The sequence below is a fragment of the Microcebus murinus genome, chromosome 9 (genome assembly GCF_040939455.1).
Source record: "Microcebus murinus isolate Inina chromosome 9, M.murinus_Inina_mat1.0, whole genome shotgun sequence".
NCBI lineage: Eukaryota > Metazoa > Chordata > Mammalia > Primates > Cheirogaleidae > Microcebus > Microcebus murinus.
This window is the reverse complement of record NC_134112.1, coordinates 88,210,321-88,224,994: the sequence shown is the minus strand read 5'-3', so window position 1 is coordinate 88,224,994 and position 14,674 is coordinate 88,210,321. Positions and strand designations below refer to the sequence as shown.

Genomic DNA, 14,674 nt, shown 5'->3' with positions numbered 1-14,674 from the left:
ATAATACTTTTATTTTCTTTTTTGTTTTATTTGTTTTTTATGTGAAAGAAATGTTTGGGGCAAAATATAGGGCCTTGACATTGCAAATGAGTATGTTTCTGTTAATAACTAATGAGGGAGAAATTGCGTTTCCATCAAAGCTTATAGAAAAAAATATATATCCTCCACAGACTTCTATCAGTCTGCCTAAAATCTCCAAGTCTTGGAACCAAGACCTTTTACATCACTTTAGCTGTTTTGACCACTAGTTTATAGGTTTTGTTTGGAAAAACTTTGAGAGTTTTGGGGAAAACATCGTTTATTTGAGTGAGGTTGAGAATAAATGTTGGGGAAAGGCCCAGACGATAAGGCTCTGCTTTTGATGTTAGGAAACTTGGAGTTGAATCTCAATGTTACCATTTATTGTATGACATTGAGAAGACATGACCTTTGGGCCCTGGCTACTTTCTAGGTACAAAAAGAGTAGGATTAAATTATTTTTAATTTTTCCTTTAACTCAGTATTTAATTAATCATTTGCATTTCTTCTAATCTTGTTGTAAATTCAATTGATTTAAATATCAGGATTTCAGCTTTATGCATATGTATTTTTAATTCAAGTGTAATTGCATAGAATTTGATTAAATTAACCAAATCCAAGAGAAGCTCAGCTGTTTGGACTAAAATGCTATAAATAATGAATTAGCATTAGGGTCTTAGTTAATTGCATAAACACTGGTCTTGGGATATCAGATAATATAAAATGAAAAAAAATGAAAGCTTATCTTCTTTGTGTACATATTTTTTTAACAATTTCTGCTGATTCTGTTGCCAACTGGTAGACTATGATTTGTTACAGAGTTATGCCTTATCTCCAAATTGCTCTTTTTGATTCTTTTCTGTTACTTTTTTTTTTGGCACAGCTACATGTTACCTCTCTTGAAAAATGATATGAACAGATCCATACTCCTAAAACCTTGTATCAGTAAATAGCATTGCTATCCTCTAAGGGATTATTACATGGTCACTATTAGCTCTAGGCCATGAAAAACAAGTGAATAAAGGAAATTTTAGGTAGAAGTAGGAGGAAACAGAATTGAGTAAATTCCAAGTGTCCTTCTGAACCTTCCTCATAATTTCATCTAGGTGGTTGGCCCTGTTAACTCATGTTACAAAGGGTGTGGAAGATGAAGAACTCTCTTCCAAAGGAATGCTGATTAAATGAAGGAAAAAATCAGTAAGGAAGCTGAAAAACTAACTATAAGTACCTTAAAGCTCGGTTTCTTCATCTATAAAGTGGGGGAAATGCTATTTTGAGGATTTGATGTGATAATACATAGAAAGGGCTTACTTGGCACAGCAACTGACTTAATTAATTAAAGGGAAAAACCCCCAGAAAGAACAAGAACAGAAAATTCACAAAAATTTGCCAATATATATGGAAAAATATAAACAAAGACAGCCAAATTAAAGCAGCTCTGAGGCATCAACGTCATGTGCCTATTCAATTAGCAAAGATTTATAAAATGATAATACTGCTGGTTGGTTTGGGCTGAAGTGGATCTCATTAACATCTGGCAGGAGTGTAAATTGATATACTTCACAAAATTGGCAGTATGTAGTAAAAGCATCAAAAAAATACTCCTAGTTTTCTCTCCCACATTTTGAAGCATGTGTCATCTTTGGGCTTTACATTCTGGGAGAGACATTGGCAAGCAGCAAGGGAGCCAGGGGAGAGCGCCCAAGTTGGCTCAGGAGATGGAACCTTGTCATAAAGAAAAGTTAAATAATGTAGGTTACAACTGAGTATTAAAGAGGGAAGATAGAGAAATGTCCAGTATTTGAATAGGTGCCATGAAGAAAAGAGAAATGACTTCTTATCTGTTGTTAGGAAGGTAGAATTAAGTTATCTAGAACCCACTGACTCTGTATTTAGAGAGTTAAGATATAGATATATAATCCACTGAAATATAAACATCACCTGGGAAACTTGTCAATGATAGAAATTACTTTTTCCCCTCTTTGGTCCAAATGTTGATTCAATATGCCTGGATTTGGACTTGGGAATCTGTGATTTTAACAAGCACCTCAAATAATTCTGGTGCACATGGTTTGCAAACTTAACTTTGAGAAATACAGTATAAGAAAGAACCTTAAAAACTACAAGGTGTTCCCAAAATCGCCATACATAGGGAAAATGGGAAATTGTAGCTAAATGTACCTTTATTTGCAAAATAGTCATTGCAAAATTTTACAAAATTTTTCCTTTGTATGGAGACTTTTGGGACACCCTGTAGAGCTGTCTAGTAAGGGAACAAAGTGCCTGGAGAAATGGACTCTAAGGATGTGTGTTTTTGAGTGACTTGAGCAACTGTCTTTCAAGGATACTGTAGACAGATGCACACCTACTTTGTCTAAGAGGTCAGATGCAGAAATCTTCAGAAGAGCTTGCAGTTTAAATGTTTTAATGTTCTATTTGCAGCTATATTAGAATTGAACAATAGTTTTGTAGGAAAAAAGCATGCACAAGTAGATTCTATTCTCATTTCTTTTAGTGAACCACATTTGAGGAAAGCCTACCTGTTGGGGCTGGGACTAAATCATCATAGCCAGGTACCACCTGAAGACTCTTAAACAAAGTACAGGGAGAATGCTTGGAGGAGGAGTGACTCCATCACCAAAGACATGCCTTTTTATTCTTTTCTGATTTTTGCAAAGCAAATGTCACCAGTAGAAGTTAAGAGGAGGAAGAAGTCAGTGTGGGTTTACAAAGACAGAGGCAGCTTCATGGAAATGGGGTTTGAGCTCAGTTTTGAAAGGTGGGTAAGATTTGCATAAGTGTGCTTGGGGAAGGAAAACATTTCAGGCAGGGAGAAGAACATGAGCAATCTCAGAGGCTGGGGCGAGCTGTGTACAAGGGAGGTGGCGATTGTGAGACATGCACAAGCACACCAGAGGGCATGTGTCAAGGAAGAATGGAAATAAGGACTGATGGGGCAGGCTGTGTGTCCACATTTTCTAAAACAATACTTGGAGCTCACGGTATAAATGTTGGTGGGCTTAGGAAGTATGAACATATAATATATTGTATAAACCAAGGCAATTTTGAGGGTGAAAGTGGCTGCTGTTAATGATGCTGTAACATTAGGAGTAAACCAGAACTGCATTAGGGAAATCGAGATGATCACCCAAACTTTTGGGGATGTTGGAGCATTTATTTAAAACCAAAACTGCCCACAAAGCCAGGCTGTCCCGCTGCTATGTGAATTGACATTTGGGGGCTGATGTTAGAGGTATTGAAAGCAAGGCAGTGACTTCTAAGGATCCTAGAACTGTTCTAGGAGAGTTCTTCCAAAGTTTTGGGGCTGAACTACTTGATGTTTAAAATCTTTCCTTTTCTGTGTTTCTCTAGTGGCAAGATTTAATGCTGAGGAGTACCTGTCTACAGATATTTAATGGTATTAAATTTGTTCCCAAGTCAGTGGCGGTTCACAAATAAGTAACTATTTCTTTTTCTGGTCTAGAGAGAAGGAAAGGATGCAAAAGTAATGAAATTGGAGTAGAAAGAGTACTGTTTCCCAGCTGGATTATGGAGGGAAAAACCTGAGGTAAAATTCCAGCTAGAACCACTCTTGTCTGGTGACATTTATTTTGATGTACATTTCTTCATTCATTTATTCTGTCAGTGTCTATGGGCTGGGCTGAGCATCCAGCTCCAGAAACTCCAGACAGTGTTGAGTGACAGCTAACAGAGAGTGATGACCTCTCCATTCAGTGGGTGCACTCTGGTAGAAACTGTTCTCATGCTCCATGGGAGAGTCCACAAAGATGTTGGGCCAAACATTTGTTTGGAGGAGCTCACTGCTCCACTAATGATGCATAGAGTCCATCGTGCACTCCCACTTTTACACTTGAAACTATCCTACCTCTGTGTGTACATGTGTACACCCACCGTGGTCACGTGGGCCTATGTAGGCAGAGATGGAAGTGTGGGCAGTGGGAAGGCCTGCTTACCATTTCTGTACTGAGTGACCTTGGGGCATGTCACTTCATCTCTTTTTACCTCAGTTTCCTTATTTAAAATATTTTTACTAGGTCTGTCCTCAGTGATCCTTATTTCTGGATGAGTATTATAGTCATTTATGGCACTTGACTTTTGAATAAAGTGGTGGTTCTCATCCTGCATCTCTCATGTTAGAATCTCTAGTGAGTGGGAATGGGAATGAATATATTAAAAAACAAACAGCTCTACAGATGATTCTTTGCACTTTCAGGGAAGAGAGGCACAGATCAACTTCAGAAAGAGTGTCAGGACTAAATGAGGTGGCCTGGTCCTCACACCTGGCATGTAGTGGCTGTTATGGGTTGACTTGTGTACTCCAAAGAGATATGCCCAAGTCTTAATGCCTAGTTCCTCAGAATGTAGCCTGATTTGGAAATAGCATTGTTGCAGATGCAATCAGGATCGGGTCATAAGGTAGTGTCAAGGATTGCTGTCTATCATCAGAAGCTAGGAGAAAGGGCATGGGGAGAGTTCTGTTGACTCTGTTGACACTTTGAGTTCTAACTTCTAGCCTCCAGGACTATGAGAGAATACATTTCTGATATTATTTTAAGCTGCCCAGCTTGTGTTACTTTGTTAGTGCAACACCAGGAAACTAAGACGGTAGCCATTCTCTAAGGCAAGTTACTTTATGTAGCCATACGGATAACTCTACAATACATAGGCTCATAGATGGGCACACACACACACGCAGGTACATCCAAAGCAGTCTTGAGTACTTAGGTTGATAGGTATGTGGTTGATGACTAAGTGAGCAGACAGGTAGGTGTCAGAAGCTGAGAGCTGCAGGGAAGAGAGTAGGTAGATGGTGAGGTGAGCGAGAGTACGTAGGTTGTGTAAGAGGGAAAAAGGAGCTGTCAGACTTCAGGATGCTGTTACCAGATATATCTTCTCTATTTTTAAATGTGCTTATGCCACCTTCTTTTTGTGGATAGGCTAATAGGTACTGCCTTGCTTTTGTTATTGTTTTGTTCATGTGTTTTGCTTTCATCTTCTCCTAGTGGGTAATGTTTGGAGAAAGTGGCTAACCCCATCTGTGACGTCTGACCTTAATTCTAAGGTGCTTTCTGATGTCGCTTCCAGTTTGACAAATATAGTTTTATTGAGAAAGTGAATGAATTGCGTAAGGAGGCCATGTGACATGAGAGTTTGAGCATTGGAGAAAGGGAGCCACGCAGATCTGGAGACAAAAAGATCTGGATGAAAACTGAAGCTTTGCCCTGCTTCTCTGAGTCTCAGTTTCCTCTGTGAGATAGTGAAGATTAAATCTACCTCTCAGAATTGAGAGGATAAAATTAGTTGACAAATGTTCATATTCTCCTTCCTTCTTCTGTTCCTGCTTATAGTTCAATGTCATTAAGCTGAAGGAGCTCAGTAGTAGTTTGGTTGGACTTTGGTTTTAACAAGGCCTTATGTTTGGGATGTTTTTGTCTAATCCCAACATGAAGACTCTCATACCTTCAACTATCATTTTGCTGCTGTTTTGTAACATCCATATTCTCACTAGGCCTTGGGTGGGACCCACTGGGAGTGACAAATCAAAGTAACCCATTCTGGAGGACATGTCACCAGCTGTGCCTTCTTATTGGTGGCACAGAGCCTCATCATGATCTGCAGTGGGCTATCACAGCACCTGCTCGCAGGGATGCTGGCCTTGTGTCTGGGTTCCTGGAAGAAACTTGTAAGAAGAGTACAAGGGCAGTAGCTCTCTGCCCTCCCCCCCCTTTTTTTAGGGAACTTTCAGCTTTCTGCTATTTAAAAATGAAAATGACCCTGATCCTGGTTACATCTTGTCTGTTTCATCTCAGGACACTCGGAGCATTGGGCAGCAGCATGTGCAAATGCTGGTTCCCAGGCATCTGTGTGTTGGGGGTGAGAAGATGAGAGAATGAGAGCCCAGCATGCATTGCTGGGGACTTTGTGCCCATCTGTGTATTTGGGTCTAGCAGGTGTATACCACAGGCCACAGACACTGGACTTGAGAATGTACCGAGATCTGCCTGCATGCTGCTCCTGTTCTGTCAGCCTCAAATGCCAGTTGTCCAGCGTGGCAGATTGATGATCCACAGCCCAGATGGCAGCTTGGCTGAGCTGGGTGCAGGCTGTCGGAGGGAACCGTGTGTGTGGCAATAAAGCCCAGGAGGCACAGCCAGCTTTCTGAGTTGTTTGGGTGCCAGCTGCTCTCTGCCAGAGGCCTTTTTCACCATTAGGATATTGAGGATCTAATGAATCAAGATGACTCAGGGGAAAGTGTAGCCATCAACAAAAATAGTTTATATAATAAAAAGGATTTTCACTGACAGACTATCTGCTACTGCCTTCCTAGTCAGTGGATATGAGGGGGGAAGGGAGTGGGGTGCTCCCGTGGGTGGAAGTAATGTCTTTTTTGTATCTGGCTTGATGCTTGGGCATTTCCATGACTTAGAACAGTGTCTGGCACATGGTAGGCCCTTAGTAAATAATGTTCACCATGGTTGCCATTACACCTACGGTGGTGATTGTGACAGTCATTATTATTTGGTACCGAGTGTTGTCCATGTATTGAGGGAGAATGTAATTCTGATCCTGCCCACTTCAGGTAATGGAGGTGGTAATAGGACACGTAGGATATGATATCGCTCAGGGATCTTTAGGATTCTGTCACTTCTTGGTGACCCTGGATCAACAGTACCATTGTCTATGTGCACAGCCTACTTTTTCTCTGTATCATATTCTGGAGAACATAAAACTCATGTACAAACAATATGGGGTGTTGTTCCTTAGAAGGGGCTTATGATCATAAGTTTATAAAACACCAAACACCTTTAATATACAAATAGGTCTTATAAAGCTCAAAGGAGGGTGAAAGGTATGCAGGATTTCCTATTTTGTTTGGAGGGGACAGGAGGATTGTGGAACCCTTTTTTTCCCCGCAGAACGCCCATTGCCGTCTCGTGGGATCTCAGCGTTCAGTGGAAAACTATTTAAGAAATGCTCACACAATGCTTTGTGGTTTTCCCAGGACTCATACTCATCTCTGATCCCTAACAACTATCTTTGGGGTTGTCATAGCATGCAGTTCACGTCCACCTCAAGGTAAAAGGAAGAAGAGTCCACAGAGATGGACTCACCATCCAGAGTTTTATAACTTTTTTTTTTCATCTTTTAGTATCTTTGTGCAGTTCTCTTGCCTTTATACTAAACTTTCATTAAGCTAAAAGTATGTGTGTCTACTTGTTTTATTCTTAGAGTTTGAACCTCTTAGAATGATCATCTCTTCTGTGATGACAATTTCAGATTGAGGTTGCATATTTGTGTTTGTATATAGGCTGTGGTTGTGTGAAGCAATTCTGTTGTTATTTGATAAGTATAGTCCTGTTACCTGATAATAAAAATAATCTGCATCTGATTCAGCATAGAGTTTACTTGTCACCCAGGCAATGTCCAGGTGTATGGAAATACTCTTCTTCTAGTACATCACGGGGCCAAGGCGCCCAGAGCAGTATGTTTTCACCAATATTCCTGTTTCTCAGGGGCACTTAATCTTGGCTGAAGCATTATTTACATTAGCAATTACCCAAAACTACTACTAGCTCCCAAAGTTAACACTGTCTCTGTTTTTTAGGAGCTTTTTGTTGTTCCCTACCACATAGACCAGGCAGATACATATTCAGAAGGTGATGACTTAAAAGATACAAGGAAATGGAAAAGTCTGCTTTGACGTCTTCTTTTAAGGAGGTATGGGTGATGACAGAATGTGTGGGCTTTGGAATCAAATGACCTGGCTATGAACTCAAGGTCTAAGATTTCCAGGCTTTGAGTCATGTGACAGTCATCACTGTTTTTTAAGCCTAAGTTTCACATTTATAAGATGTGGATAATACCTGCTGCTTATGGTGGTTGTGGAAATTAAATGAGACAATAATGCATACAACAGCGGTGTGGCAAATCACAAGCACTCAATGCATGTTAGCTGCCATGATCATTTCTCCTTGCACGAAAATGGTTCCAAGAAACTAAACCCCCAAAGGCAACCCAGAGTTTTAGAATCACCTGCTACTTCTCTGTCATTGGAGAAAACTGGGAACTGATTTCATGACGTGAAACAACTAGCCCTACTGACGGCCAGCCTGTCCCTTGACTCTGCTTCTTCCCCTTTCTCTCAACCTTTTATAGCACACATCATTTCCTATCACATTTAAAAAAAATATTTATTTACCTGTCTGCCTCCACCACTAGAACATAAGCTCCAGTTAGCTCAGGGACTTTGCCTATTTTGTAGTCTCTTGTATCCCCAGCACTGAGAACAAGTTACCTTGTGACTTATCGAATGAATGAATAAGTTCAATGATGTGATTGTTGAGAGAGAGATGCATGCACACACAGACACCTGTCACCAGGTCAATCCTGCCATTTAAATATCACTATACTTACAACCCAGGATGTTTAAATTCCTGCCTTATGTTCAAGACTCTTCAGAGGGAGATTGAATGCCCACAGCTGGCAGACTTTTGTGGGGTTGCAAACCCCGCCATGCCTTCTGCAGCCCATTTTATTTGATTCTCATGGAGAACAGGGACTGCTTTTTGCCATGTGGGCACAGGTGGTTATGGTGTGGCTGTCATTAGTCAGTCCCCCTGAGGGTTGCATGAGAACAGACCGTATGAAGCAGTCGTGTCAAATACCATGTTTTTTTATCTATGCTCAGCAGTCTTGGTCTCCTAATCCACCATTAGCAAAGAAAACAAGAGGAGAGTAGTAAGTTGTAATAGAGAGAAATGGTATTGGGTCAGAATGACCTAGTTTCTGCTCTTAGCTACTTTTTTGGGAAAGTTGCTTAGTCTCATAGGGGCTCTGTTCCCTCAGCTGTAAAGTGGGTGACTGGGACCTACGTGGCTGGCAGCAGTGAGCTGTGTTTATGGTTCATGTAGTGTGTATCCCATACTGACCGCCAGCCTCCAGGAGAGCCTCTGCCTGACCAGCCTCCGTGATGATACCTTCAGTAAAAAATGACGTGGGTAGGTGTGTGTGTGTCTGTGAAAACATTACCAATAGGAGATACAGTGTTGGGTAAACAGGACTGAAATGTCGGTCTTCCTGGGTTAGGTTGGCTGGAGACTCCGTCTTGACTCTGTCACCAAAAACATAAAATGTGGGAACTGACAATGAAAGCATAGCTAACTTACAGCTTCATATGGCTTCTGAAGTAGACATAACAGTTCGATATTAAAGCAAAGGCCTTTAAATCATTGGCTATAAATATTAATGAAATTAAAAAAGAAATTCCATCTACTTCCACAAAGTAAACGGATAACGAGAGCATGTCTGGATTCAAGATACAAGTAAGATGGCATTTATGTTGCTATTGCACCAGAAAGATTAAAAGGCAAAGTTTGGTATTTCCTAGTTCATATTAAGGCTCAAATCTCTGCTATGCGCACGATAGATACTGGCTTATAACTAGAGAAAGCCGTTGAGACAACATTGAGATACTATTTCCTGTTAACTTGGTTTCATTGTGACTTCTGTAATATGTCCAGCTCATCCCCACTCGTATCTGCCTGGAATTTGTGAATGCACAGGTCTGTGTATGTAGTACGTAACGGCGTGGCTTTCTGCTTGTAATCATATTTATATACATTTTTCTACATATATTAACTCTTTTGATCTGCTAATACAAACAATAACTTCTAAGAGAGTGTACAAATCTAATAAAGCAGCCACAGCAGCAGCTGGAAAGAAACAAAGACAGAAAGATGGTATACGGTAAAGTCAAAACTAGTGACTGGCAATGGGCATGTTAAGACCGGCTGGTGCATACACTGAGAAGTGTAGAGAAACAAAAGATAAGTGGGCCAACACACACACACACACACACACACACCCCAGAAACAAGAGATGAGGACAACAAAATATAGTCAATAATAATAGTTATACAAATAAGAAGCATCTGTGGGTAAAATGAGAGCCAGGAATGGGAAATAGAATTAATGGATTTTTGAAGATTTCTTGGAGTTCATTAAGCTGGAACCATTTTTAATGCATCCTGACCATGAAGGAGGAGGCAGAAGGAATGCCTGAGCAGCCAGCAATCTAGGCCCGTCCATGGAGGGGCGTGGTGCCCACAGGCAGCAGAGCTGACCAAGGTGTGGTATTGAAGCCATCCCTGGCTATTGATTATTCAGCTGAAAGACATAATAAGGCCAAAGAGTGAGAAATTCCTGTGACCCTTAGTGGAGACCCGAGTGGAACTGGAATGATATGTCTACTACTCTCAGTAGTCACAATGTGCCCTGCCGTTCTTTTCTGTTTCAGTCTTGTCACTCTAGTGGAGGCCCTGATCACCTAATATGTGGATTTTCACTGTGGCCTTTCATTTCTTATTCTCTTTCAGATAACAAGCCAGTGTCTTAACCATAACCCACAAGACCCTGTAGGATCTGGCCTTATCTCCACCCGGTGCGCTTCACTGCCCACACTGGCCCGGCCCCTGCTCATGCCTCTGGGCCTCGCACTCGCTGTGCCCTTTGCCTGGAACACTTTCCCCCAGAGACCTGCAGGGTGAACTCCCTCGCTTCCTTCTGCACTTGTCAAAATCTATCTTTCCAGTGAAGCCCTTCCTGGCCAACCTGTCTACAACTTCAACTTTCCCTTATTCCTGGTATTCCCTCTCTCCAGTTCCCTCTTTAATTTTCTCTTCGGCACTTATCTCCATCCACGTATTGAGCATCATACTTATCTATCTTGTTTATGTCTGTCTCCCGCAGGGGCATGTAAGTGTGTGCACATGAGCTCCATGAGATCAGAAGCGTTTTTTAATGTTTTTGTTCACTGCTGTGTCCCCCATGCCTGGGACAGTGTCTGCCACCTAGTAGGTAGGTGCTCGGTGTTTATCGGCTGACTGAATTCATAAATTCCTCATCTCATTTCCTCTTATCTTCTTCCTTCTGCTCTCAGATAGTGCTGCATACTGTCACCAGATTGAATTATTATTTTTGGCCACATTAGCCTCAACAACTCTCTTGGTCCCTCATTACCTAGTAGGCTAAAGTTTGTCTTTCTCAGCCCGGATTTAAGGCCTTTCGCAACCTTATCCCAGTCCACCTGTAGTCCCTAATCTGTGTCACCCAGCCAGAGACTTCTGTTTGGGAAGGCTGGCCTCCTGGCTGGCCCCAGTTCTGTCTGTTTTCTTCCTGCCCCTACACCTGTTACCCAAAGAAACATCCCATGATTTAAGTCGCCTGTAGATACAGGTGGCATTGCATGAGCAGCAGCAACACGGACTTAACCATTCCTGACTCTACCCATTCGTGTAAGCCCCCTGTCCTCTGCAAAACAGCCTTCCCATCAGGTGTGCCCGGAGGTCCCCAGAGATGCCTGGTCTGCGCTCACAGTGGTCCGCCTCCACCCTATTTTTCCTCTATGTATTATCAAGAGGACTTCTATTCCTCAAACATTTGGGCTGCCTCATTACCACTTCTTCTGGGCTTTCCCATTATGAGAATGTCTATGTCTTAGTGGGTTTTTTTTAATCTCCTAATGTTTCCAAAGCCCTCAGTTCTGGTGGTGCTCGTTTGAAGGTATAAGTAGGGAGAAAGCCCAATTCTGGAAGCCCTTTCTTCTCTCTCCCCTCTCTCTTTTCCTTCCACATTATCTGTGTCAGGCAGTGTTCTTGATGTTGGATTATAGCAGTATGGAAAGACACTGAGGAATCTGCACCTTCTTATAACTCTACAATTTCTAACCCCTGGGCCTCTCAGGAATGGTCTGTGTTTGCCATTTCTCTTGCAGCTCCTCACAATTCGGCTCCTCTGGCGTCTTAACACAGCCAGTGTCCCCGCTCCCCACGTCTGCAGACACCCCACTCCTCCTGGACCCCCACGACCAGGCACACCATTCAAATTTCCACTCTCCTCCGCCAGCCTCGTGCCCAACAGCTCATGCAGAGGGATACCCGTGAGCCCAGAAACTGTCCACCACCAGACACGCCAGAGCGGGTCTCAGTTCCTTTTTGGAGGCATCAATGTCTACTATTAATACATAGAGAGACTTTGGATCTTTTCCCTGCTGGAATGTCTTTGATTTTCCCAAATGTAAGCATCTTTTAAGACCAAATTCAAGACTTTGCTTTCTCTGTGAGACCCTTTTAACTGACTCAGGCTCCTTGATTTTACTTACTCTAAATGATAGCTTTTATTGTCCGAGCTGTTTTGAGCATTTAGCTGTGTGTGGCTCTCTTCTGTTACTGACCCTTTCCCTTCACGTCCCTCTTGTCTGCCCAGTGGCTTGCCAGCATCTCCCAGGAGGAAAGAAGCTTCCTCTTTGTATCCTGCACGGCTCTCACATTGCCTTGTACACATAGGGGTGGTTGAAATGATTTGTCGACTAGATTTCCATAAATGTATTTCGGAAGATTCAGTGGCTAACAGACTGTTTCAGCCGTATGGAAAATTCAGTGATGTAGTATACCTCGGACCACCATGACTCCAGATCCCCGGCGTATACGGACTTAGGTGTGTTGGTGCATATTTGAGCATTGCATGGATATTTTGGCGCACTCCTTTGTAAGAGTGCCCTACCCAACCTCCAGTTGTTCCTGCTACTTTTTCTTTCAGCTATTCTGAGGGCATTGTTTATCATCAAGGGCGTTGATCGTGGGGCTATCTCAGAGGGATTCAGCTCACCCCAGGCCCTTATCTGCCCAGAGGACGCATTGCCCAAACACAAGGGGTCGTGCGTGACTCACGAAGGCCTGTTCTCCCACGTGGGCCAGCGCTGCGCAGGCACAGGGCTGGGGCCTTTAACACAGTGCGGGGAGTCTTAGGAGAGCTCTGAGCTTCCACTCAGCTCACAGACGCCTTCAGCCAGGTGGCATCTCTGCTTCTTGGTCTGAGATCATGAGATCTCATTGTCACAGACAGACTTAATGATATACCGAGGCGGATAGGGGTGTGCTGAAACTTAAGGTAGCCACCCTCTTGGTTTGTCCAAAATATGCCGTATTCTGTTGCAGAGAAAAAAGGAGCCCTCACGAGTGACAGTGGAGGCGGGGCTTCAGCCCTGAAATCATGTTAATGGAACTTGCAGATAATGTAATTCTTCATTTTTCCAAATGCCAACATACAGATTGCATCCCAGGCTCCCTGGGGGAGCAGAATTGGCCAAGTATGCTTGTCATTTCTTCTAATTAGGTTTTTAAATAAATCAAATAACTCTTGTTTTCATTTACCTTGGATTATACAGCAGCAATGTTCTTGTTTATGTTGCGCAGAGAAGCAATCCCCTCCCAAAGGACAACGGATTCCTGACATTCTAAAGCTCAGGAAGTTTCCTCCCCTCCACTTGACTAAGCATTCCATCGGCCCCACCCTGGGAGAGGAAAACAGCTCAGCCTTGCCTGGGTGGCATCCGCCTGCTGCCTGCCCCTTCCTCCTACACACTGCTGTGGATGGAGCTGTGTGCTCTAAGAGGGGGCAGGAGGACACTGTCCTTGCCTGTTCCCAGCCCTCCCTCAGTTTCCAGTCCTCAGGGTGAACCTTCCTGTCTGGGAAGGCCGAGGGGTGGCCTTAAGGAGAAGAAAGCAGGGAGGAAGGTGGGGTAGACCTATGCCCAGCTCCTTTCTGTGGGTTTTTCCCTGCTTTTCACCCCTGTCCCCTTCAGCCCTTTCCCCAGAGTGACTGATCTGCCTGGGTCCCCCTTCTCGGCGCTGTGTCCCTTTGCCCACTGTGGTGTCTTTGCAGGGCCGGGCGGAGTGAAGCGGCGATTCTTTGCATTAGGGCCGTGGGCTCCGGGCTGGGAACTCGGGAGTGAGGTGCTGCACACCCACACTGTGCTCTGGTGGTTTGGGGTCTGCAGCAGGCTGTGCTCTCCTGGGACAGGGAGACCTAGGTTTCCATGCTGGCTCTCTTCCTGCCACCTGCCCAGCCTCTCATGTCTGGGATTCAACCTGTGGAGGTGAGCAAGGCCAGGTGGGGGCCTTAGGATGACAGCAGGAGATAATGGTCAGCAGGCCATGAGCTCTGCCCCTCTGTAGGGAGGAATAGGCTGGCATGTGGGAAGGGGACAGACAGCCTCGGTGTGTCTGCTTCTAGAAGTCAAACTTCAGACTATTCAGGGTGACAAATATTTCATTTCAGTTACCTTGGGCAGCAAGGAGGCCCCAATCCTTTTATAGATCATAGGCCTGTGAAACTAGGTTACCTAAGGCAGCGAAAGCACCCATCCCCTTCTTTCCTCCTCTCTCCTTCCCTGTCCTCCCTTCTTCCCTCCCTTCTACCCTCTCCCTCCTCTCTTTTTTCCCATTTTTATTTTCATTCCTTTCCTCCCTCCCTTTCTTCCTTCCTCTCTCTTTCAAACTCTGTCAAGTCCTACCAGCTATTTATTCATTATTACTTAGCAGAAATCCCATCTCATGCTCAAAGGAAGAAGAAACAGCTTTCCTGGGACTTACAGCCAGGGAGGTGGTTGGGTGGGACAGGATTAGACCTTGAACTCTTTCCCAGGGACAACTAGACTTCCTACCCCTGCTTATCCCTGGTCCCTCTGTGCCTTACACCTCCCCACGCCTCTGTCCCCTGCTCAGGGGTCTAAAGCCAGGGCCATTTTACTCCCCTGCTTGACAGGAGCTGGAGTTTGGTGAGGAGCTGTCACTGCT

The 14,674-nt window shown here is 43.6% G+C and overlaps 1 protein-coding gene across 1 annotated transcript in view; it reads left to right on the top strand.

Annotated features, from left to right (window-relative positions):
• The window catches only part of DGKI (diacylglycerol kinase iota), a 409,987-nt gene that overhangs the window by 151,117 nt on the left and 244,196 nt on the right, over positions 1–14,674 (top strand).